This window comes from Equus caballus, chromosome 9, assembly GCF_041296265.1.
Source record: "Equus caballus isolate H_3958 breed thoroughbred chromosome 9, TB-T2T, whole genome shotgun sequence".
NCBI classification, from domain to species: Eukaryota; Metazoa; Chordata; class Mammalia; order Perissodactyla; family Equidae; genus Equus; species Equus caballus.
In genome coordinates this window covers 53,927,506-53,953,941 of record NC_091692.1, presented here as the reverse complement: position 1 = coordinate 53,953,941, position 26,436 = coordinate 53,927,506, and the positions used below count along the sequence as shown (strand labels likewise).

General features: G+C 41.7%; 1 long non-coding RNA gene across 2 annotated transcripts in view; it reads left to right on the top strand.

Moving 5' to 3' along the window:
- LOC102148452 (uncharacterized) overlaps positions 1 to 26,436 on the top strand; it is an 82,364-nt gene that overhangs the window by 2,532 nt on the left and 53,396 nt on the right. For both annotated transcript variants that reach the window (XR_002810375.2, XR_011421604.1), the window contains exon 2: positions 10,050 to 10,153. This is a non-coding gene — a long non-coding RNA (uncharacterized lncRNA). The remainder of the gene's footprint in view (positions 1 to 10,049; positions 10,154 to 26,436) is intronic.

The window sequence follows — 26,436 nt, the reverse complement described above, 5'->3', positions numbered from 1 at the left end:
GTACTAAAAAATGTTTCTAGACATTATGTCCTTGGATTTGGAAATCATTACCCAAAAAAGTCTCTTCCTCTGCGATTCTGCAGAGCTATTCTGCACCTACTTAGAGCTGGCCGGTGCGGAGCTCAGACACAAGAGCTCCATGGAACACCAGACGCAAGACCTACTTGTGTTTGAAGAATATTTCAGGAAAAAAGCAGGGACTTCAGAGGATGGAGCTGACAGGACTTCACTATACTGCCCAGTTTATTCACAGATGCTAAAGTTAGAAAGTTCTCTGGGCCAAACTCCTCATTTCAAGAGGAGAAATTCATGGCTCAAAATAGTTCTAATAGGTTAAGTAGTTATTTTTGGAAAACTTAGTTTTCCTGATTTCCAGGCTGCTGTTCTTCCCATTACACCATTAATAATATGGACAACATCAGCAACTGCCGGGGTCCAGCCTCGGCAGAGTCCAGGTTCCCGCGGGAGAGACGGCGTCGGCGAAAAACTGAGGGAGGGGAAAATAAAGAGGACGTGAGACTTGGGTTGGTGTTAGCAAGTCTGACTTTACTGTACACAAGTGTCGTTTATATATTTTTCAGGATTAGTACAGAAATGGTTCTACAAATATGCTCAGAGAGATAAGGAAGTGAAAAAACGAGCACAAGAATATTTATTAGCATTCCATTCTATATAGCATAAGGTTAATGATTGTCTTCTCCGCAACGAACTAGTGTTTGTTGTCTCTAAGCTAAAAGAGATAGGTACCTAGACACCTGTTGTAATTCATGGTAAAGTTAAATCAAAGAGAGAAGGTCCAGGCCTCCGGACAGGACAGCAGTCCGTCTGTTTACATCCTGGTGGAGCCATCCCTGCCTCCCTCAATCATTTACGCCGTTAGTGTAGAGGGTTAATGGGAACTAAAGGTGACTCCAGGGTGTCTTATCCCCAGGGCTATCTGCATTCTCAGCGGGCAGTTAAACATCTTTACTTTTTTGCGCCCTTTAGGGGGTGGAAGCATTCCTTTGTCTTTTTGATTGTGGAGCTAACAGTCCCTTAAGCACACTGCCGGAGAAAGTATCACTTTGTTAGTAAAGTAAAGGGCTGAAAAGCTAAGCTAAACTATATATCTTCAAGAATAAAAACAGAAATAAGTATAGACATAACCTTGCTAGAAAGCATGCATATAATTTAGAAAATATCAGGGGTGTCGGCCAGCCATTCTTCACCGAGGGGCATCCCTGCACCCCTCGGCCCTTCTACTCATTAATTATTTATTATTTATTGCTTTTAGGAGAAAACCTCTATAACATTTTAACAGAAAGCAGAAGGTCAAGAATAATATATAGATACTTCTTGATCATCCAATTAACCAGCAAACTTAGAAGGATGATGCATATATATATTTAGACAAAGAACTGGAGGGAGAAGGAAACATTAACCAGACAGAGGCCATAAACCTAATTCGACATCTTATCTGGGCAGGATTCCTTTCTGATTGTCTCAGATGGGACTGTGTGCTCCTCCAATAATTAACTGAAAAATATCTTGAAAGTTACCTGCAGGTGGTCACATTCTCTTACTATATTTAATTTTCCCAGGAGGTAGTGCCTCCCAAGCAGCCACCCAAAGGAGTGAAAACTGGAGGTTAAGAAAGGAAAAGGAATGAAGGGCAATTAGAAGCAGCACAGGTTTCAGAACTATGTGAGGGGCTGGCCGGTTATTCTTCACCAAGGGGCGACCCTGCACCCCTCGGCGTTAATCGGCTGGACCCTGTCAAACAGCCGATCAAATGATGTAGCCACGGCTCCCGGCAAGCAACCACCACAGCAGCTACTGTTTATGGAACAATGAGTGTGTGTTACACATAGTGCTAAGGTATTTACATATATTCGCTCGTTTAACTCCTGCAACACAGCAGTAAGGCAGATATTGTTCCCATTTTATAGATGAGGAAAATGAAGCTCAGAAATGTTATTACTTGCCCAAGGTCCTGGTACTGATATTTATATCAGTCCACAGTATACAGAACAAGAAATGGTATGTTTGTTGTGGTTGTCCCCGTTGTTTACATGCAACATTGTGTCTGCATTCTTAAAAAATTTAGAGGTGAAAAATCACTCCTTATCCTGAGTCTCAAGGGCCCTAGAAAATATATTCTAAATTGAACTGTCACACAAGCCTCACCCTGAAGAGCAGCCTGACTGTATATTGACAGGGATTAACTGGAAATCAGGGCGTGGCGCTTCCGCCTTCTTCCGCATGCCAGGCTTTTAGAATTCAGACACGAGATGAGTCATAAGAGAAATGTGCAGGCTTTTGGCCACAGTGGAAGTACTCATTTCCTCAATTGCTCTTCTGCAAAACACTGAGGCCAGCTATTTTTATATGCTAGAAATGTTAAAAGCATTTTTCAGTCTTAGTGTTGCTTTTAAAATAATTAAACCAACCTCTGCTGCCCCTGCTGTGGTTTCATTCTAAAGATCATACACTCAGACTTTTTCTCTTCTTGTTTTATGAGAGTTACAATGAGAAATTCTCTAGGCCTACAACTGTCAACCACCACAGTAAATTTGCCTCCTCCTTAAATTTGACATCATATTTTTCCAACTTTCATTAAAAAGCATAACCCCTCTATAAAGTCTTTCCACACTCTGGCACAAGTTATAGAGCTTGAATTTTAAAACTCTGAACATGTATTTAATTATAATTCAAAAGATCAAAGAACATTTTCCAGAAATTCTGTTCTCCGTAAAATGTTTCTGTTCTCTTTAAAACTTTACATTAAACAATGCTGTGAACAATGTCTTAAAAGCACCAGAATAAATTTCTGCTATATAAAATAAAAGCATAACAAGAGAAAGACAACAGCAGTCTCTAAAACCAGCCGAGGTCCTTTAAGCCCAAATAGAAACTGAAACTTGACAAAAAGAAAAGAAAAAAATCTTATGAAAACAATCCATTGACCGGATCAACCAATCAAACAATTGATCACTGGCTGTTATTGGAATGTAGTGATGCGGGGTCGGTGAGCTGAGGAGTCGAAAGAAAGATTTCTTAGACTCTCAAGATCTGGCAGTAGTGCTCTTTTATTTAGAGAATAGTGTGGAATAGCATGGGGACAGGACCCATGGGCAGTCAGAGCTTCTGCTGCCACCGCTTCTGCTGCCCCCGCTGGCATGGGGACAGGACCCTTGGGCAGGCAGAGCTGGTGCGTGGGGACAGGACCCACGGGCGGTCAGAGCTCCTGCTGCTGCCGCTTCTGCTGCCCCCGCTGGCATGGGGACAGGTCCCATGGGCAGGCAGAGCTGGTGTGTGGGGACAAGACCCACAGGCAGTCAGAGCTCCTGCTGCTGCCCCGAGTTGAGGGTTAGGGATAATTTTATAAGGCATGGGTACGTGACTTATTTTTACTGGAGAAAAGAAAAGATGATGTAAAAAGTCATTAAATGATTTCAGTGCAGATGGAGTCTGGTTATTGTGCGGTTATATAACTTTAGATACGAATCTGGCCATATAGATCGGCATGTAGGTGAGGATGCCCTGGGCTTCTCTCCCTGGGGCAGCCCTAATTCATACCATAAAAAAAGTCCACTGGGTCGTATAGTTTGGCATGTAGGCCAGGTCACCTTGGGCTTCTCTAGCTGGGGCAGCCTTAATCCACATCAGTAGTGCATAAATGGCATTGATAGAAAAGAGGATCGTGACATGCATTTAACAGGACATTTAAAGAGGAGAATGAGCTGTGGTAAGTGGGGTCTATATCATCACTCTTGCTTTCTTTGTCTCTTTTATGCATTTATCCAGGTGTTCATTAATTTGTCCATGCCCAGCATTTCAGCAGTTAGGGACTTGAGTCCCAACTGCAGGCTAGGCCCTCAGGATCCAAAACTAAAACTGTTATGTCTATGCCCTTGAGTAACCCTCTGTCAATTGGGAGGAATAGATGCTACATGAATTGCTACAATAAGATGTAATCACTGCCACAATGGAGACAGGTACAAAATGGAGTGGAACACAGCCTGTGTATCTTTGGGGAGTCAAGGATGGATTTGCTGAGGAGCTGATGCTTGAGCTGGACCTCAGATGCTAACTGGCGTTAGCCAGCCAAGGAGAGAAAGGGGAAGGGGGACCCCACCTGAAGCCACCACTTGGTGCAAGAGGTATAAATGCATGAAAGACCATGATGAGTTTAGGATGGTGATGTTGGTACTGGGGAAAGAGAGGAAGGAAGGCTGAACCAGTAGGCTGAGGCCAGATTTTGAAGGACATTTTATTCTAGGGTAGGAATTGGGAATTATAGGTAACTGGGAGGTAGAGAGAATATCAAGGGAGGGCCTGGCCTGTTCAGATACACAGTAGAAATATAACTTGGCTAGAAATATCAAGGGTAAGTGGAAAGGAGGGAAGCCTGGACACAGAGACCAATGAGGATTGCACGGTTACAGGGCTACTCCAGTGTATTAGTCCAGGTTCGCCAGAAAAACAGGACCAATGGGGTGTGTGTTTGTGTGTATGTAAAGAAATTTGTTATAAGGAAGTGGCTCATGTGATTATGAAGACTGAGAAATCCAGACCCAAGAGGGCCGATGGTAGAGTTTCAGTCTAAGTCTGAAGGCCTGAGAACTAGGAGAGCCAATGACGTAAGTTCCTGTCCAAATCTCCAGTCCAAAGGCAAGAGCAGACCAAGGTCCCAGCTTAAAGACAGTCAGGCAGAGAGAGAACTGCTTCTTACTCAGCCTTTTATTCCACTCAGGCCTTCAATAATTTGAGTGAGGCCCACCCACCTTAGGGAGGGCAATCTGCTTTACTCAGTCTGCCGATTCAAATGCTAGTCTCCTCCAGAAACACCCTCACAGCACACCCAGAAATAATGTTTAAACAAATATCTGGGAACTCCAGGACCTAGTCAAGTTGACACAAACTTAACCATCACACCTAGCCACCAACACCCCCACTCATTAGTTTCCTGGCCCCTCCACAACTTTGCCCCTTGTCGGCTTCCAGAGTGATCTTCCCCAAAAGCCATTGTGAGTCTGCCACTGCCCTGCTTGAAGTCCTCCATAGTTTTGGGCTGCCTTCAGCGTATAAGACAAGCTCTTAGGCAAGGGAAGGGGCATGCTCTTGCTGGTGAGGGCCTTGCCTTTCTGGTCTCCACAGGTCAGTTTCCCTGTCACCCTACATCCTAGCCACACTATCTGGATTACTCCAGAATGGGCTATGTGCTCTCTGCTCCTTTCCGCTGGCTGCATCCTCTACCTGAATACCTTTAGCCTTGTCTTTCTCTACCTTTTCTTCCCCTGGCTAACTCCTAACCAATCTTCAGGACTCATTTTAGGTCAATTCTTCTGTTGTAGAAAGCTTTCCCTGACTTCACCTCCCTCCTAGGTCTAGGTTAAGAACCATGCCCATATGTTCCAAGGCCTCCTTTTGCATGCCCCTGTTTGACTCTTGTTCCGCTGTAATGTGATAGTAACAGAAACTGCTTACCATTATTGAATATTCACCATCTGCCAGGCTCCATACTAAATACTGTATATGTATTACCTCATATAAGCCTTGCAACAACCTTTGGTGGTAGGTACTATGATGAACCCCATTAAGCTGATAAGAAAACTGAAGCTGAGAAAGGTAAAGTAGCTTGTCCAAGGCCACAACTACTCAGCAGGAGACACTGAATTCAAAGCCAGGTATTGGATTCCTAAACCTGTGCTCTTAACCACTGCACTATACAACTAGAGTTTCTTTGCCCCACACCATGTGCATTTTAGGGATAGGGATGCTCTTTATCTTTGTATCCACAGCACCTAGCACAATGCCTGGCATATAAAAAAAAAAGTTTGTTGAATGAATGCAAAAAAACAAATGAGTAGTAAAGACAAGGAGAGAAAGGGAAGTGAGAAATTGGGCAGAGCGATCGCAGAGTACTCCTTCGTGAATTTTAGCTAAGTGGGGAGAAAGAGTGACAAAGAGTCAATCGGGCTGGCCTTGTGGTGCAGTGATTACATTCACACGTTCCGCTTTAGCAGCCCCAGGTTTGCCGGTTCGGATCACGGATGCGGACAGGGCACCACTTGGCAAGCCATGCTGTGGCAGCCGTCCCACATGTAAAGTAGAGGAAGAGGGGCATGGATGTTAGCTCAGGGCCAGTCTTCCTCAGCAAAAAGAGGAGTATTGGCAGATGTTAGCTCAGAGCTAATTTTCCTCAAAAACAAAAAAAAAGAAAAAGGGCCAATAGGGTGATAGCTAGAGGGATACACAAAATTGAGGAGTGTGTGTGTGTGTGTGTGTGTGTGTGTGTGTAGATGGAAGGGACTTAATCACACTACCAGGCTGAAGAAAAGGAGGCAGTGAAAATAGAAAGCCTGAAGACAGGAGAGAAGGGATCCGGAGATAGAGCCTGTTCCCAGTGCTCACACGAGGAGAAGCAATCAAGCAAAGGCTGGATGATGTGAGTCAGTCCTTGGGCATCACATGCACATTCTAAGTTCAGACTTTTACCTTATAATATTTCTTGAAGGATGTATCTCCTTGAGCCTTGCATTTAGAAAGTGTTTTAAAAGTATTTATTGGTGATTGCATCAATGAATGAAATAAAATTGTATTAATCTAAACTGTTTTGCCCACATTTGCAGCTGCTCTATAGGTCAAGTCTGAAACATGCTAAGTAATGAGACTAGGCAGGACACAGACCATGAGAAAATGAAGAAGCTCTGGAGAACAGATAGTCCAAAACCCCGATTATGCAAAAAAAGAAACAGAGGCCCAGAGAGGCTAGGTAAGTGACCCAGGACTACACAGCTACTCAGTGGCAGGAGAGTCACACCTGGCCCCTGAAACTTCAGACTCAGGTGGGGTCTCATGAACCTCACCTTTTTTTATTTGGCATTATGAGCAGCATACCAACATGGAGTCAGAGAGAATCGAAGGCAACCCTTAGCTTTGCAAATGATCTGGAAAGACTACTGTGATGACTAGGAGGTAGTGCGCGTGAAGCACCTGACACATTATCTTGTACGTAATAGGTGCTCAAAAAGTGGCTGCATCTGTGTGACTCCACAATGGGTAGCCCCAAGAAAGACACCTGTTTGTGTGTGTGTTTTCACCTGCATCAAGCCGACTGCCCAGGGTAGTTCCATTGCATTCCATTCAGACTTATGGGAAAGGATCTTTGATTACTTTAAAAATAAGTTTAGAGGGCTGGCCCCATGGCTTAGTGGTTGAGTTTGACATGCTCTGCTTCTGAGGCCCAGTTACACAGGTTCAGATCCCGGGTGTGGACCTACACCACTTATCAGCCATGCTGTGGCAGCGACCCATATATAAGATAGAGCAAGATTGGCACAGACGTTAGCTCAGGGCTAATCTTTCTCAGCAAAATAAATAAATAAATAAGTTCAGCAGTCATGGATTTACTGAGTGCAACCTGAAATAGGAAAGTTTCGGTGCTCCTTCTGGGAACAGCTATACATGTGAGTTTGCTGACAAAATCCATTATCTGCATCTGTAAGACTGAGGCTCAGATCTAAGGTGAGAAGGGGTATTTCCCCAAGTGCAGCCTGAGGCCCGCTGAGAAACACTGCCCTGGGTCTGGCGAATTCACCAAAGTCAAAAACACTTCCATGCCCTAGTCCCACCCTCCCCACCCCACCTACCCCAGCCTGTAGGAGGCCTTGGAGAGGCTGGCTGGCTCTGCACTATTCATTCGCCATGTTTTCCATAACAGCACTTCTGCAGTCTCCATGGTGAGAACAAGAAGAGAGAGGCCTGAGGAGGGTTATGAGAGGGGCACGGTGAGCTTGTTAGCTTGTGAGCCTGAGCAGGAGAGGTTGCAGCGTCCCTAACTTGAGAAGTTTAGGTATATGTTTGTTCAGATCCCTTGTGTTCTAACATTGCATGGTCTAAGGATTCCGTGTGTTCCCTTCTGCCCCCACAGCCACTCATTTGTTCATTGTCCTCATTAGAGCCTCTCCCACCCATGCCCAGGGCTGTGGGGGCCTCATACAAGCCACTGCAGCTGAACTGGACTTCCCCTCTTTGGGGACAGGATGTGCTCCAGGCGTCACTTCCTATCTTCCCCCTGCTTCAATCTTTCTCTTGTCTAAGACTTCTCAGCCTCAACCCTATTGACATCACTCCCAGATTCTCCTTCTTTTCTGGCTTTCATTTAGGTTCTCCTTAATGCAGTGTCTTTGGATCAATCCCCTCAGCATCATGCTGGCAGCTGAAGACAACAGAGTCCTGCCCTTGGGGCCAACCCAATGGCCAAACTTCAGGGGAGGAGGAGGGGCTTCAGATATCGTGTAAGTTCTGCTTCTGCAGCAGACGCTATTATTGCCCTCCGCCACCCCAACCACGCTATCCCTTGGACTTTAAAGTTTTAGTATTTGCATCCCTGTGCCTGAGAGCTTTTGCCCTCAACTTTCTCATGTGGGGGACTCGAATTGGCCACCCCAAGATATGTCTCTTTGGCATGAGGAATATTTTGGGCTGGTACTTTTAAAAGCTGCAGACAGGACAGAAACTCTGAAAAGCAGAGTTTACTTACCCTTTGTTAAGAAATATTTACATTGTAAAGGAAATTTCCATCTGTAAAGGTGTCTCCCTCTCTGTACCAGGAAGGAGGGATGACCTTATCTCTAGACACTCATTCATGCAGAAGGCAAGGACTTAAATCTGCATAATAACCCGACCCTTGCTTACTGTACTTTTCTGGTAATCTCCTGTAACTGACTCCCCCGATCCCCAACATCCTCCTTTGTCGTTAGCTGAAGATGACATTTAAGGTGGTGGCTTCAGCCATTTTGGCGAGTTGCTCAGGTTGCCTGAGCCTCTCCCATGTATACATGTTATAAAGCTCTGTTCAATTTTCTCCTGTTATTCTGTCTCATGTGAATTTAATTCGTTCTCTGGCTAGAAGAACCCAGAGCAGGTAGAGGAAATGTCTTCCTCCCCTACATTCAGAAGGACCATAGCCCTGAAAGCAATTCTCAATGAAGACTGATGGGAGGTGGTACACAGATACCCCAGCTCCCTCATCCCCCAGATGGTATGATTCTGAGGCATGTGTTTCACACGTGGGTTTCCTGTGGGTCAAGGTCTAGTTGCCCACTCGGGTAGCTGGTTTAGCTCACACATTATTGGCTGCCTTCTTCTCTATCGCTTTCCCACTCCCCTGCCAGTGGCCCCTGCATCTCCCAAATGAACTACTTCTGCTCAAATCTCTGTCTCAGAGCCTCCGTCTGGGAGAACCCCTATCAAGACAGTTTCAAAATTCTTTCCTTGGTGGAGACTTGGAAACAGAGCTAGACTAGAGAGTAAGGCAGCTAGGACACAACATTTAAGGAGATGCTCGCTCTCAGGGTTGTGCAAGTGGTGACCCTGCACTCTCATGGCCCTGAGAGTGCCTCCCTAAATGTGAGCCCTAGGCAATTCACTGGCCTCACCACAGTCCTGGCCCTGCTGGAGAAGGTACCTGAAGTGGCATCCAGAACTAAACTCCTATTGTCTGTAATAATCTTGCCAGTCTAGAGTTGTTTATCGTTTCATATCCATGTGTTTGCTGTTTACAGGAGTATTTTTTATTTTTAAATGTAATCTCTGACAGGGCCTGTGCTAATCTGAATTATCTTTAAATTATGCAGTATGGGACCATATGTTTAAAAATCCAACACTATGACCTTCCTTCATGTGTTCATTTATTTTCATAAATATTTAAGGAACATCTACTATGGGTGAGCAAAGATATCGTGATGCTAAAGATGCTATGAAGAGCAAAAAAATAAACAACTTTCCCAACTCTGATTCAAAAGTCATGTCATTATCAGAATTATTAATTTAAAAGACACATTTGGACGTGCTACTCCACTGACTGAAGACTTCTGAGAGACTGCATATCCTTAGGAAGGTGTCCATGATGATGGCACCTGGCTCCTGGCTCCTTTCCAGATTTATCTCCTGTCTCTCCTCTCCATTTACTGTGTGTTCTAGCCACCCAGGAATACTTATGGCCCTCTTTCTGTACTTTGTGACTTTGCTTATTACCTATGAAATCTCACTTATCCTTCCAGATTTGGGAGACGGGGCACTACTTCCATAAGACTGTCTGGATCCTTCCCTGCAGAAGTAACTGCTCTCTGAACTGTCCTGGTAACAGTTTTACACCTTTATCATGGTATGTACTATATTTCACAGCTTAATTTTTACACATCTGCTTCCAGAGCTAGATTGTAGGTAACTCAAAAGCAGAGGCCTTCTCTTTAACCACTTCCAGGCATCTAGTATGGAGCCCCTCTCAGAGTAGGTACTAAACATATCTGAAGGAATGAATATGATTCTTTTGGGAACTTAAAACCTATTAGGATATATCATCCACAAAATTGTTTCATAAGTCAGACAACCATCATTCATTTTTTAAATAAATATTTTAATAAGAAATAGTGCATAACAACTTATATTCCTCAACAGGAACACAATCCATATGGATTCCTAAGACATATTAATTAAGAATAGGTTTGGATGTAAAAAGCAAAAACAAAAACAAAAACAAATCCCCAAATAACAGAGGTTTACAGAAGATAGAAGTTTTCCACTCACGTAGCGGAGTCCAAAGGCGGGATCCAAGACTGGTGTGGCCAAAACATAACTCTCAAAGACTCAGGCTCTTTTTACCCTGCTGTATTTGCCATCCAGCACAGCCGTCACATCTCTCTTGCAGCCAGCTTGAAGGAGGAAGAGCCAAAGCAAGACATACATGCTCACCCCCACCCCACACTTTTTGAAATTTGCATACAACACCTACATCTGTAGCTCAGCGTCCAGAATTTAGTCACACGACCACATCTAGCTGCAAGGGCAGCCTGAAAATGTAGTCTTTATTTCATATTGGCCAGAATATTAAGTACCAGAATAGTAAGTATTCCATTACTAAGGAAGAAAAGTGGAAATGGGTTTGAGGCAGACAATGAGCAGTCTCTGCTCCACTTAACGCGCGTGTTGCCCAGACCTATTTATTCAGGCAGAGATGAGCTCCTGCACAATGCAGTGTGCCCAGAATCATTTGTGCAGCTAGTTGACCAAAACAATACATTTCATATGAGAAAATGTGCTCTACACTTGGTCCTCTGGAATAAACTTGGCACTCAATAAATCATGATAATTAAGGAAGAACACCTGAAATTGCTTTGGACAATGCAGCTTTCTGATTAACCTGAAATATATCCTCCATAAAGGTCACTTTTGTCATCGAGAAGGTAAAACATGGTATACATCTTCCACTCAAATGAAATGCCTGGAGCTACATGACTAGTCATTTGTTGGTGTTGTTTGTGGCATTAGACTGGCATTTTAGATCAAAACAGCAAGGCAGTATACAGTTGACTCAAGAAGCCGGAGACCTCAGGTTGGGTGAGAGTTGTAAATCCCCTCCCCCAGCATCTGTTTCTCTCCCATAAATTGGGAAGAATAATACATTCCTTCCAGAGATTTTGTGAGGATTAAATGGGAAAAGGAACATATGTGAAAGGGTTTTCAATTTTCAAATACATCATTGTTCTAAGACTTTTACACAGGAAGCTGATATCAAACCGTTTGATGTAAGAGATAAAGTAAAACACAACAGCAATTGTGCTAGGGCTAAGGAAGAGAGAGCTTGAAAAATGGAAGGGCCTCTCACATATTGTTTGAACCCCAGGGTTGGACAGCCTTCACAGAGCAGGCACATTGCCAGCATGCCAAGCCACGAGGCAGAGGTGCTGGGAGTTCTACACCACTGCCTCCAGCTCCTCTCAGATTATCTGCAGCCATCTCCTACCCTGGAGGGAAGAAAAGAGAAGGGAAAATCATCAGGGGCTAGGCTGGCCAGTGTCTGGCTGAGTGCCCCAGAGCTGGCTTGGATTGTGGAAGCTGAAGCTGGCACTGGAAAGTTCCCTCCCTGGCTAATGTGTCAGGCTACGGTATTCTGGAGAAAGCCTCAGTCCCCAAGAGTAAACATTTTGTCTGACTTCTGCTTTAAAGAGAATGTGTCGAGTGCTTCATCAAATTAAATATAATTCTATTTCTAGATTTACTTTAAATTAATGATTATTTTAAATTTTTCTAGGCATTAATAAGTTACCTTTCCAAACCAGTCATTTGAATTTACACTCTTATCAAGAAAGTGTGAGAATACTTATTTTCTTACATCTTCATCAACCTGGTATTATCAGTATTTTATATCTTTGCCACTCCAATGGACAAATAGTGATTATCTTTATTTGTTTTCTATTAGAGCAGTTGAGTATCTTTTTTTCTATATATTTATTGGATAAGTTTTTTCTTCCTTTCCTTTTAACTCCATGTGTGATCCTTTGATCACATTTCTATTGGATTGTTCATTTTTCTTTTTATCAAATTTTAGAAGTTTAAAAATATATTAAGAAATATATATTCCTTTGTCATGTATTTTGCAAACACTATTTTCCTTGTTTGCATTTTTTCATTTCCGTTTTAATTGTGTTTTTTTCTATACAGAAATTTTAACATTTAACTAAGCAAACTGGTCAATCTTTCCTTCATAGCTTTTTTTTTTTGCTGATATTGGTCAATCTCTGAAATTCTCAGATTTGAAATCCTTGCTCCCAATCCAGCCACAGACTAGACAGGAGTATTGGCGTAGGTTTATACTAAATAAATAATATCATTATCCCAGCCTCCACTTCCAACTGTATTCTTTAAATCAATAAAACTCAAATGTACTTTTTTTCAACTTGAATTACCTGCATTTGAAAAAAAAATTTTGGTGCCAGCCGGCTGACATAGGCAGTTAAGTTCACATACTCTACTTCAGCAGCCTAGGGTTTGCTGGTTCAGATCACTTATCAAGCCATGCTGTGGAGGCATCCCACATATAAAATAGAGGAAAATGGGCAGCAGATGTTAGCTCAGGGCTAATCTTCCTCAAAATTAATTAATTAATTAATTAATTGATAAAAAGTTCAGTGTTGGGCTACTGAAGGTGTAATGACACATAAAGGAGAGTTTCTTGGCCAGGTCTGATGTAATTAGGAAAACATTCAGGCAATACTTGAAAATACAAGGGAATAAGCAATAATAAAACTTGGCAGACGACTTACTGAACTGCCATTTATTTTCTTGCAATTTACTTGAAACCCGGTGGAATAAGACTGTGCTAACTAACACTTTGTTCCTCTGCTTCCCACAAGAGAGAGATCCTAAAGGTTTTTCAATCTTGCATGTAAAAATCATCTTCAGAATCCATTTCTAGTTCTACTTTCTCTTTTTAGCTTTCCCGGATCTTCATAGTCTTTCTTGGGCTCTGGTGCACCAATGCCTTTTATTTTCAATTCAAACTTCCTAACAATTAGAACATGGGGCTGAGGGAAGGATGGAATGGGCTGCCTTGGGAAGCCTTTCAGCTTCCCAGATTGAAAGTGTTCCAGAGAACCTGAACACCTGTCAGGAAACAGTGGGCCAGGAACTCTAATAATGAGTGGAGTTTATATGACCTGCAATACACTTTTCAAAACAAACATATTGTCTCCCTTAAGCCTTAGCACATGCATGCACAGACTCAAAAACTATTCTACAGAAGAGAGGAGTGTCTAGGTTAGAAAAATTCTTTATCACCTTATAATTTCAGCTTATTGGTATTGACCAGGCCACTTTTAACTTCTAGTTTTATCCAGTGTCAGATAGATACGTTTGCTAATTTGAAAATCCTAATGCTTAAGAAAAAAAAGAAGAATAGAAAGAAATATACATGTGTGTGAGTTTATATGCATAGAAAAATCTGGAAGGGCAAGCATCAAAACATTTTAGTGTTTATCTCTGAGACGTGAAGTTATGGGTGATTTCAATGTTTAATTTTTGTTATTCTCCATGTTTCAGATTTCCTATGAGAAAAGATTTATGTTTACAATTGGATGTCTGTCTATCTGTTTATCTGTATATATAGGTTTTTTTCCCTTGGCAGGCTGGAATACAGTGGAATCAGCAATGATTGCCAGGGGACAGGGCTAGGAATCTTGTGAGGTTATCTATATCTAGAAGAAAAGAGGTGCTAAAAACAGAAAAGGCTACGAGCACTAGGCTGACACCCAGGGCCAGGCCCACAAGGAACTATTCGGGGAAGTCAGTTAAGGCAGCAAGAATCCACGGCCCAGGTGTGGGAGAGCGAGCAGGCTGGCTCTCTATCATACAATTTGGTTTTAACTCAACAGAAGGAAAAATCTTCTCACTCTCAGAGCTTGTTGAAAACCAAACGGAGATCACCATAAAGAGTGATCTCCAAATGGAGCAAGAACGCTCATGGTGATCCATTGGGGTACAAGACGCAAACAGATTTTGAGTCCCTTCCACTCTCGAAGTGTCGTAAGGAAAGAGCAGCAGTTCCACCACATGGAGTGCTGACAGAGGCAGCCTCACTCCTCAGCTGGCTTTCAGTTGTTGTGATGTGTAGCGTGTCAGATGTACCCAGTGAGGATGTTATCTTGATGTAACTAAAGTAGTCCCAACAAAATGCATAAGTGGCTTAAAATGATTCCTGCAAATAACCATTACAAGAGCAAGAGAACACCGAGGAAATGGCAGAGCTGGCCCTTCTCCAACACTGAGAGCAAGCTGTTTGTCAGCCCTGTTACGATCTGGCTAGAAGTGGTCCAACATAGCTGAAATTATCAAAAAGACTATTTGAAATATGAATTTGCATCCACTATCATTAATAATAAATCAAGCAGTAAAGGAATATTGTGTCTTGAGAGATTAGCTTCTGAGAGTAGGAAGCCATCATGGTTATCAAGACATTTAAATGCTCTGCATTCAGAGCATTGTTAATAATAGTATAATTATGATGAGAGCAAAGCGGGTGGATAACATAATAAAATCAAATGCAAGATCATTTCAAAAGCCTTCTATATTTTTTCTTTATCGCATCATTTTTATTTCTGTCTTTATATCTGTTTTAATAGTACCTGTATAGAACTGCACACATGCGTAGAAGTGTACCTGATTAGAAACATAGAGTATATTACTGACAGAGGGCCTAGTGCTGCATAGGACAAGACAGTGGGTTGCACCCCAGCGATCACCCCACTGATCAGACGTGGAATCTCATATATATCTATTAATAGGAGGGAAAATAAACAGTTTTCTGGGCTTAAAACTAGGAGTCAGGGAGATAATGAGTTCCTATCACTGGAGCTGTTCAGACATAGGCTAGAGAGATGGTTATTCGATTGTACTGCACAGGGGATTCCAGTAGCCTTTGGAGAATTGGACTAGATGACTTTTAAAGACTTTTCAACCCTGAATTCTATATTCCCATGATTCTTCTCTTTCCAGTGTATTTTAGTTCAACTTCTTTCACGGAGTTTATCCCATTCTGCCTTTTATTATGTTGATTTATGTATGTATTTATCTCTTCTGATAGATTAAATTCTTTGAGGGCAGAAGTTATTTCGCATTCTCGTTGTATCCCCAAATTACCTGAAACCATGCTGTGCACATTGGAGATATTCAATAAATGCTTGTCAATTTAAATAGTAAAATGTTATTATCTTTAATAAAGTGAAAAGTATTGTCTCACTATTTGGGGAATAAAATAAATGGAATACCAAAGAAAGCAGTAGAGGAAGTTGTTCAGAGGCCTCAGATCATTTTTGACATTGACCGTAGATCATTTTTAGGATTGAATGCACCGCCATGTATTAAAATGTTGCCCTTGCACAAAGACAGTGGGGCTGCCTCCTCACAACCAGGTCAGGGCACTGCATGGGGTTTTGCTTTCCCAGTGATTATCAATCCACATGTGTTTACCAAGCAGTTATCCTGTGTCAAGAGCTGTGTTGTACACTGTGAGGATTAGAAATAAATAGTTATATGGTTTCTGTTCTCAAAGAGCCCAGAATTTAATTCAGGAGACAAAGGAAAAGACACACTTATGAAGCGAAGAATGCTGAAATACCAGATATTACAACATTGGAAACTGGTTCCAACTGAATGCTCTAGGGCTCCAGGGACAGGAGAGTCCCTGTGGGTGGGAGTGACTGGGAAAAGTATCTGGGGGAGAATGGCTTTGAGCAGGTCTTTGAAGCACCAACTGCTTTGGTACCTGATGAGAACAGTGTCTCCCATCAGGGGTCAGCCCTCTTTTTGTGAACCATCTTGGATTCTGCTGTTAGGATTCTGGGTAAAATCTGGGTCACAAATCCAAGGGCTTCTTTGCCATCAGAATCATTAACAATAGCCTTTGTCTGCTGCTGTGATAAAGCCCCCATCTCAGTGTTTTTATCTATAAATGTGGTGAATTCTGGTTGACCTGATGTCAAAAATTCCTTCCAATTATAAAAAATTTGCAATTTTATGAGAAAAGAGAATTTCCTGAGAGAAGGACAGATCTGGGGAACTTGGCCTTGCCTGGTCTGTCTAGGTAAAGCTTGAAGAAAGAAACAAAGCCCTAGAGATTTGTGGAGGAGAACACAGTAGGATGAGGAAAGCTGAGCTGCTGAGTGACCGTTGGGAGGCCCTGCTGCCTTGGCCACGCCGCGGGGTCTCCAGCATGGGTGGCCCTGCGGAAGCTGCTTGGCAGGCTTGTCCTTGCTAACCAGGCCTGGTCGTCCCTGGGCTCTGCAGGAGCTGCAGTGCTGCAGCCACAAAGAGAACTGATTTAGTTTTGTCCTTCAGTCAGATCCATCTCAGCTGCTAAGCACAAGGGCTCAGTGGGCACAGACTCTCAAATGACCGTTTCTGGAGGGAGGCTTTGCCATTAATGGTGAAGAAAGTAAGCGACTGTGAGCACAACAGACACAGGACAAGAAGACCTTAGGCAAGCTGTATCACTTTTCTATTTGTTGAAACCACCTATCAGAGATGTTTTGCTTTTCATTTTTTCATTTAACAAGTACTAATTGAGCAATATCTATTCATTTAGGTAACTACTCATCAAGTCATTAATTCAACAAATTTATATGCATGCTCTAATACATCAGGCACTGTGCAATATATGTCCAATGTAGAGACCAAGACCACCCTGTCCTGCCCTCCAGGGGATAGCAACTCGTGGGAAAGGCAGGAGAGGACCCAGCCATTACAAAGCACTGTAACAAGCAGATGCCAAGGGAACACAGAGAGCAGATACTGTCGCTCATGGCTAGGAATCAGGGAGGAATTCCAGGGCTGGGAAGCCTTGGTTAAATCTGCAAAGTCTAATAGTGGATAGGAGACGAGAACCTGGGCAAAGGGACCAGCTTATGCCAAGGCACAGAGGCACGTATGATGAGTTCTTCTATGAAATTCATTCACTCAACCAATTTTGAGCATCCATTATGTGCCAGGCACTGGGGTAGAGCACTGACCCCAACAACAAAGACCCTTGCCGTCATGGAGCTGATATTCTAGCAGGGCAGACAAACAAGAAATAATAAACAGAATAAATAAGTAAAGCATGCAGCATGTCAGAGGGTGAGAAGTATACCAAAAAAGGAAAGAAAGAAAAAGTAGAGCAGTGTAGTGAGGATGAGCAATGTCGAGGGCAGTTTAATGCTTCTAAAGGGCAGGTGCAAGTCAGAGCGAGTGGGGGACCACCCTGAGTTGCTCCTCCCCCGTCCATCTTCCAAACTTTTGCCTGAGTGATCCTCCTGAAATCAACCATGTCACTCTTCCGATTAGATCATTCGTTAACTGTCCACTGGTTTCAGGTTCAAATATAAACCCTTTAGCAGGGTACATGTGGTCCAGCCTCTGCCCACATCAAGCTTCACTTCTCCTGGGGTTGTGGATGTCCATTGACTGCCTCCCCACCATCTATTTCCCCCTTTGCACTTCCCCTCAGCCCAGCTTCAAGCAGAAGCTAATCCACATATTCCACACCCTGTCCAGAGTAACTGATTATGGGGGCATCAGATTTAAAGTGATCCAATTAGGCTTGTGCCTGGAATGCTGGGGTAAAGAGCACTTCTCCTGCTCTGGATCATGTGGTATGCAGAAGTGAGACCAAGAACTGGAGTAGATGTTTTGCCTCGTATAGAGAAAATCAGCCTGAAGATGAACTGGATGATAAAAGGAAGAGACTGGCAGATCCGGAGCCAGAGTCCCAACAACAGAGATGACACGTGAATATCTGTGGTTCTTGAAGCCGCCTCAGCACCACCTGGCAATGGGTTAGAAAAGCACCTTCTCAGGCCCCACTCCAGAACTGCTGAATCAGCAACTACAGGTTTGGATCCAGCAGTCTGTGTTTTAACAAGCCCTGCAAATGATTCTGATGCTCGTAAGATTTGAGAACCCTGACCTACAGCAGTTACTTCAGCCAATAAATCTGCTTTCTAGTTTAAGTGAGTTTGAGTTAGGTTTTCTGTTACTTGTGTCACCTGCACCTTGAACCAGTAGGATCAGGTGGTGTAAAGACAAACATGACTTCATTTTTGTCTCTCACTGCCCTTGTAAACCTGCTCAGTGTCGGCAGTCCTCTTTCCACGTGGGGAAAGTTTGAACAGGCTCCATAACTTTTCCATCCCTTCTTCTTTTTTTCCCCTCTATTTTGTATATTGTAGTAAAATATACATAACACAAAATAAACATAAAATGTACTATTATAACTATTTTTAAGTATACAGTTATGTGGCATTAAGTACATTCACGTTGTTGTGCAACCATCACCACCATCAACCTCCAGAAATTTTATTTCTTCTCAAACTGAAACTCTGTACCCATGAAACACTAACTGTCCATTCTTCCTACCCTAAACCCTTGGCAACCACCCTTCTACCTTCTGTCTATGAATTTGACTACTCTAGGAACCTGATATAAGTGGAATCATACAATATTTGTTCTCTTCTGACTGTCTTATTTCACTTAGCATAATGTCTTCAAGTTTTACCCCTATTGTAGTAAGTGTTAGAATTTTAACTTCCTTTTTAAGACTGAATAATATTCTATTGTATGCGTATACCACTTTTTTAATTCATTCATTGGTCGATGGACACTTGGGTTGCTTCCCCCTTTTGACTATTGTGGATAACACTGCTATGAACATGGGTGTACAAATATCTGTTTGAGTTTCTGCTTTCATTTCAGAGAAATTCTTAGCACAAATCCACTTCACAAATCCTCTGTCGCTTTTTACTCTCTTCCTTTGGAATGAGGAGATTTTAGTGTCCTGAAATTGGTTTTGGATACTTGGAATATTTTCTCTTGCGTCTCCAAGTCTCAGGTAAAATGTACAACTCAATTTCCCATTATACAACTGAAAACACCTGAACCGTTGCTGATCTCTTGCAGTAATTCTTTAAATATGAGTCATAGCCCTATCCTCCAAGAGGAGAGGAAAGTCACAAGTGTTCAGACACGGCTGAGTGCTGGGCATCAGAGAAGGCCTTTATATTTTTTATGTCATTTAATTTGTCTAACAACTCTGCCAAATGAGGATTCTTACCTTCTTTTCAGATGAGGAAACTCAGCTTCAGAGAAGACCACTTAGTATGTCTAGGTCCCACAGCTAGAAAATGGAATCCAAACAGAGGCCTATTGGTCTGCTAAGCACTTCCATAATCTTTGCATCCTTACTCCAGTTTTGCATCTAACTAAAGAGCCAAAACTGTGAATGAGTAGATTCTAGAGTGCTGATCGTATGTTAAACCTCAGGAAAGGGTAATACCAGTGTGTGATACTGATTGGAGAGTAGTCTATGATGAAGATTGGACTTGACCAGGACCTTGAAGAATAAGTAACAGTTAGGTGGTAAGAAGTTAGAAAAGAGGGCATTCCTGGTGTAAGGACTATATTGGCAAAGGAGGGAGGAAGGAGTAAGTATGGAACATGTGAGGGAAACAGACTGGACCTGCCTAACTGAATAGAGGGTGCCCAAGTAGAGGGAGAGCAGTGGGAGATAAGGTTAGGTCAGAAGGGTCTGTGCACATTAGAACAGAGCTGGAAATGCAAACAAGGTTTTTGAAAGCATTATGGCATAACACGTACAGCATGGAGTAAGACTTGGACTTGAATCTCTACCTTGTCCTAACTTGTGAGATCTTGAGCTATTTAAGTGATTTAAAGACACTGATCGTCAGTTTCCTTACCTGTACTATAGAGACCATAATCTGTACGCTGTACCGCTGTTGTAGGAATTAGCAATGCTATATGCATAAAGTGTTTGTCCCTGGCCTGACACATAGTAAGTGCTCAATACGTGTAGGGGCTGTTGCAATCGTCACCATCATTATTATCCTCATCAGTGTATTAGACGGTAAGAAAGCACTGGAGATTCCTAAACACAGGAGTGGCCAAGCAGAGGTGCTGTTTTAGGAAGACCTGTCCAGCAGCAGAATGCAGTCTGGATTGCTTAGGGCAATACTAGAGGCAAAGGGGACTATAAGAGTCTCCTCAGGTTACTGGGATGTGAAAGCTGGGGCTAGAGTCAAGTGGGAGGACCTGGAATGGCGAGGAAAGAGCAAACTCTTTGATGGAAGAGATGGCAGAGCTCGCAGAAGCTTGGAAGTGAAGCATCAAGGAGAGAAAAGAGTCCAAAACAACACCAAGTAAGAGAGATGAGGAGTAGGATGGGAGCATCATGTGGTGGACTAACAATAAAGGAGGAGAGCTCATTGCCTGGGGAGTGCAAATTCCACAGGGAAGCGACTACTGTCAGTTCTGGGCATGTTGGTTTGAGGTGATGATAAGACACTAAAGCAAGACAAAACCATTTCGCTTCCATACATGGGGTGAGTGGGAACTGATACCAGGGAAAGTGGGCAAAAAACAGAGTCCTTGAGAGAGAGAGCAAAGCAAGAGTAGATATGGGTTGAATGAACTAGCAACAGTACTCCGTACAAAGAACTCTCCTTGTGTGAAGCTGGTAACAGAAAAAGAATGCGCTTCTTTTGCTGTGGAGGCAGCCACAGAGACCCAGGAACCACGAGACTCTTCATGGCCATCCTTTGCTTATGTCCAATGGATACTCCCGCACTGGGCAAAGAGCCAAGTGGTCAGCGCTCGTGGCAGAAGGAGGGAAGGCAGTGCCATGCAAGGTCGCGGGTTTCCACTGTTGTGGAGCTCTGATCCTTTGTCCACATACGCCTCCTGTGTCAGTTAATAGAACATAAAGATAATGTAACAGATCCGAGTGCTAGGATGCTGACATTCAGCCTATATTCTACTGGAAATTCCCTAACACTTCTAGGTCGCCTGCACGCTATTCAGAACGTTTTTCTTGAAAGTGTTAATGTGGGTCCCCAATATTTTAACTGTGACTCATTATTTTTAAAAACTAAAATGGAATTCATTTGATTTAATAATGGTCAAAAGTTTTATTCTTCTTAGCTGTTTTTTTAAAAAAATCTTATTTCCACAAAAATTACCTAATGCAAGAGTTATTCTCAGTGTGAAAGATTTCTTTTGATTTTGAATTATGTCTGATTATTTCTATGTAAATCTCAGTGTTGATCGTTTCTCCAGGGAATGAGAGCACCAGAATGTGGGTACATTTATTATTTGAGTGAAATGCCATGCATCAATCATTGAATCCTTGATATGCTTCCATCTTATTGCTATTCTGAGTTCAAGCACATTGTAAATGAAAGTTTTTAAATTTTATACAAGCAATACAATGTCTCCAAAAGTGGCTTCTGGGTGGGAAGGGAGGTGGAAGGAGGAGATTTTATTCTTGCTTTTGTTGCTGGGCTGTACAGATGCCCAATGCCAACTTGAGAGTTTGTAAGTGCAAACAGATAGCAAGCCTGAAACCTGAAATGTTCACACCGTCAGATTTTCTGTCTGGCACACGTTGCGTTATCCTGAGCAGGGAGCCCTGGCGAAATAGAGCAGCAACCATACAGAGGAATGTTTTGATTTTTATTATAGAATCCACATAAAATTTAAGATTTACTGAAGGTGCTCCTTTTAGATGCTCCCATTTCCCCCAGCATTCTCTAACATAAAAACACTGTGGTATGTTTACTTAGCTCCTCTTCCATTAAATTGTCAGTTCTATGAGGAAGAAACCACATCTGCCTGGTTCACCATTCTATCCCCTGGACAGTTCCCGTGTTACCTCGTACTCTACATGCAGTACATTTTTGAATATCTAAATCCATGAATGACAGCAACAAACTGGTTCATTCGACTAGTTACATGAAATGTGAAGGCATATTTCTTGATTATGTCAATACAATCTTTTATGCCACCTTTTGTTTCATCTTAGAATCATATAAACGTAGTTATAAAGGCCTTTCATTTAGTGCAGTGGTTTTCGACTTTAGATGCACATTGGGACCATCGGGGAGCTTTGTGAAGTACTGATGCCTGAGTCCCAGTCCCAGAGCCTCTGAGGCCTTTGGTCTGGGATGGGGCCCAAGCACTGGAAGACTTCAGAGCTCCTCAGGTGATTCTAGTGTGCCGACAAAGTTGAGAAGCACTGATATTGCAACCTCTTACAGATAAAGAAGTAAAGGCCCAGAGAGATTAACCGACTTGCCGCATGTCACACAGCTGGTTAGCGGCAGAAGACAGAAACCCAGGTGCTCTGGCTCTCAGACCAGAGTCCTTCCCACTATTCCTGTGTTTTTCAATCTTGACTCATTCACAAACTACTTTATTATTCAATGTTTTCCTTTAAAATGACTCCCTTTTTAGCATTTGACTTATTTGTTTTAAAACAAAACTTTATATCATTTGATAACTGGAAAATCTGTTTCACTTGCTATACATAGATGACAACTAAACATAAAAATAATGAAATAAAACCTTACTAAGTTTTAGCTAGATAAAATTGCCTGCTGAAGACTCTCGGCCTGAAACTTCTCTCCTTAAAAAGAAAAGTAAGTGGAAGAGAGGAAGAAACATGTAACTCTCATTAAGTTGAGGCTTTCTCCTTAACAAAAGGATTGAAAGAGAACTGAAACAGAGGGACTTTCCGAGTATATGAGTCAGATAATAAATTATGGAAGAATTCACTAATTCTTTTATTGGCTCATAAATTCTGTGTCCACAGAGCACCATTGATAATGGCCTCGAATGCACGGCGGCCTCATCACACACTCTGTAAAAAGCCATGCCGCATGCTTAACTGGAGGCACGATTGTTTCACTGCTTTCTTTGCGATGGCTGTCTAATGAGAATGGTTAAAGATCCAAACACATTAAGGGTAGAATTTTGGCATAAGAAGAATTGTCTACAATGGAGAAGAAAAGAAAAACACAGATCTTTCTTTGATACACAAAAAAGGAAAAACTCACTAAGCACTTCTCTAATTGAGTTTAAGCTCTTTACAAATGATTAAGTTATCAAGTTCTGATGCTGATTACAAACCAATACACATTCACTAAGTGCTCTTTCCAGGCAGAAAAAGCAAAAACACTGGGTGGGATGAAAATAGAAGATAAGAAGGGGCTGAAAGACCCTGCTGGGACTCAGCTAAGTCGAATTCAATTAGCCCACATTTCCTAACACAAATTTTTATTTTCTGACACAAAAGTTATCTTAGTGGACATACCTCAGTGGCATGGACTAGTGATGTAGGACAAATCATGTGGAACACAAGCCTGATGCATTATTCTCCAAGCATTATTCCATAACGAGAAAACGTTTGCTGGAACAATCCTTATACTTTCCATAACACACAAACTTATTGGCACTTGTTCGGTTTCTTTTTGGGGGGCTGAAAATATCTTTGTCTACCTTGTGCTGTTTAAAAGTTGTCTAATCAATGTTGGCCTAATGCTCATGTCATTCCTGCAAAAAGCCAGCTGAGATCCTTGGCTCTCTCAGGGGCAAGTTAAAATACAGCCCCCTTCCTTTCAACACGTTGGCTAGGAAATCTACCCTGCCAGGAACTAAAAGGCTTTAATTTTATGAATCATCAAAGCCTTTTCTTATACATGATGTGGAATAACCTTTTCTTCTCAGAAGATCTGATCCAACAGCCTCCCAGACCCCAGGATGTCATCAAATGGCATGTGCATGGTGTGCCAGAAGAACAAAGGGGAAAACTATTCACAGCTGAACTGCACATTGCATAACACCCTGTATTAGAAAATCGCGACCCATAAAACGCTCACCTACTTTGTGTAGTTTAAATAAAGCAGAATGGTGTTCCTTTTTAAAGGACTGCTTTACAGTGATCTTCCTGTCAGAATTCCAATTATTCTATGACTCAGTGGGTATATGTCTAGCTTTTTTTAAATTCTTTTTTTGGGTAAGAATGTGAAGAAGTTTTTATGAGCAGTTTGTAAAGGAAGTTTATGTAATAATGATGAGCTGCATCAAATACAAATATATTTTATTTCATTATTTGAAATATAATATTTAAAAATAGTATTTTAGAAATTGAGTCTTACCTATAAAAATGATAAACATTTTCTTTGGTGCATTTGAAAACAAAGTAATTCACTGCTCCTTAGGAATTAACTGATATTTATGGCAGGATTGAGAGTATTCAATATTCACCTCTCTCAGGCCTTTGGACTAAGATTTCCATAGAAGAGGAAGAATCAAGCTGAAATTTTTTATATGTAAGAGATTCACTTTTCCTAATTTTCACAAAACTTAAGCATAGGCACTTTCTATTTCATCTGTTGCAGAGACTGGCCAGCTGCTCGATACACCCACCACCACCTTCTCCTGACACACAGCTAGACTACATTTCCCAGCCCCTTATGCAGATTAGCATGACCTTGTAACTAATTCTGGCCAATGGAATGGGTACATAAGATGCACTCACCTTCAGGACGTGCCCATAGAAACTCTCTCTGATCCCTCTGGATGGCAAGGATCCAGGTGAGGATGCTGAGGCCAGGTCACAAGATGAATGGCCACATGCCCATCATAAATATCCATAACACTGAACTTTGAGTAAATGAGGAATAAACTTTCATTGTGTTAAATCACTGAGATTTTAGAGTTTTCCACTTTTGTGTTAAATCACTGAGATTTTAGAGTTTTTTCATTTTTGTTGTTGTTTTTAACAGTAACTACTAATACATCACCCATTGTCCTTTCTTATCTCCTTTGGTCTTCTTCTGCTTTCCTCTTTCCCTTCCTCTTACTATCTTTTTTTCTTTATCATATGATTAGGTCTTCCTGATTTAATAACCAAACCAAATTGCTTTTATTAGATTTAGGATTAGGGCCTTAACAGTGTTGAAATAATAAACAGGCTCAATTTAACTAGGAGAAAAAGTTGAATCAATTCAACTTTTAAAAAAGCTTACATGTTAAATATCTAGGGTAATTCTTATTAAACTACTTTTTGAGTAAATGGGTAACATTATTCTAGTTTAGAGATCACATAACAGTCTCATTGTAACTGGGACAAATGTGGTTATCTCAGTGCTAATGACCCAGCAGATGCGTACACGACAACCATCTTCTGATGAGGAAAACCAATGTGTATGGACTTGGAAATAGATATTAGTCTAAGCTCTCAACCAACTTTCTTCCTATGAATGGCACTGTGGCTTCCAGTGGTCAAGAATGGACATTCTAACAGTATCAGGCATCTGTAAGAGCAGGCTAGCAAAAGGGAACCCTTGTACACTGTTGGTGGGAATGTAAATTGACGCAGCCACTGTGGAAAACAGTATGGAGGTTCTTCAAAAAATTAAAAATAGAACTACCATATGTTCCAGCAATTCCACTTCTGAGTATTTTTCTGAAGAAAATGAAAATGTTAATTTGAAAATATCCATGCACCACTATGTTCCTTGCAGCATTATCTACAACAGCCAAAATACGGAAGTAACCTAAGTGTTCACTGGTAGATGAATGGATAAAGAAGATGTGGTATGTATACACAATGGAATATTAATCATAAAAAAGAATGAAATCTTGCCATTTGCAACAACATGGACCTAGAGGGTATTATGCTAAGTGAAATAAGTCAGAGAAATACAAATACCATATTATTTCACTTATATGTAGAATGTGAAAAACAGAACGAATGAACAAACAAGACAAAAGAGAAGCAAACTCATAGATACAAAGAAGATACACTAGTACACAAACTCACAGATACATAAATACACTGGTGGTTGCCAGAGGGGAACCAGCGGAGAGATAGGCAAAATAGGTGAAGGGGATTAAGGGGTGCAAACTTCCAGTTATGAAACAAAGAAGACATGATGATGTAACGTACAGCATAGAGACCATAGTCAATAATATTATAATAACTTTATATGGTGACAGATGGTTGCTAGACTTGTTGTGGTGATCATTTTGTAATGTATATAAATATCAAATCACTATGATGCGCACCTGAAACTAATATGGTATTGTATGTCAATTACACTTCAATAAAATAAATAAATTTTAAAAAAAAGAACAAGCCAGAAAAAATATTAGTAGTGCATATGACTGGGTGAGGAGGCTTCTAAAAGAATGAGAGTTTCAAAGTGGCTCTAAAAAAAATCCAAAATAAAAATTCCATCTGATCTTGTGTAAGCTGCTTTCTTTCACTCTCAATATGGCAAT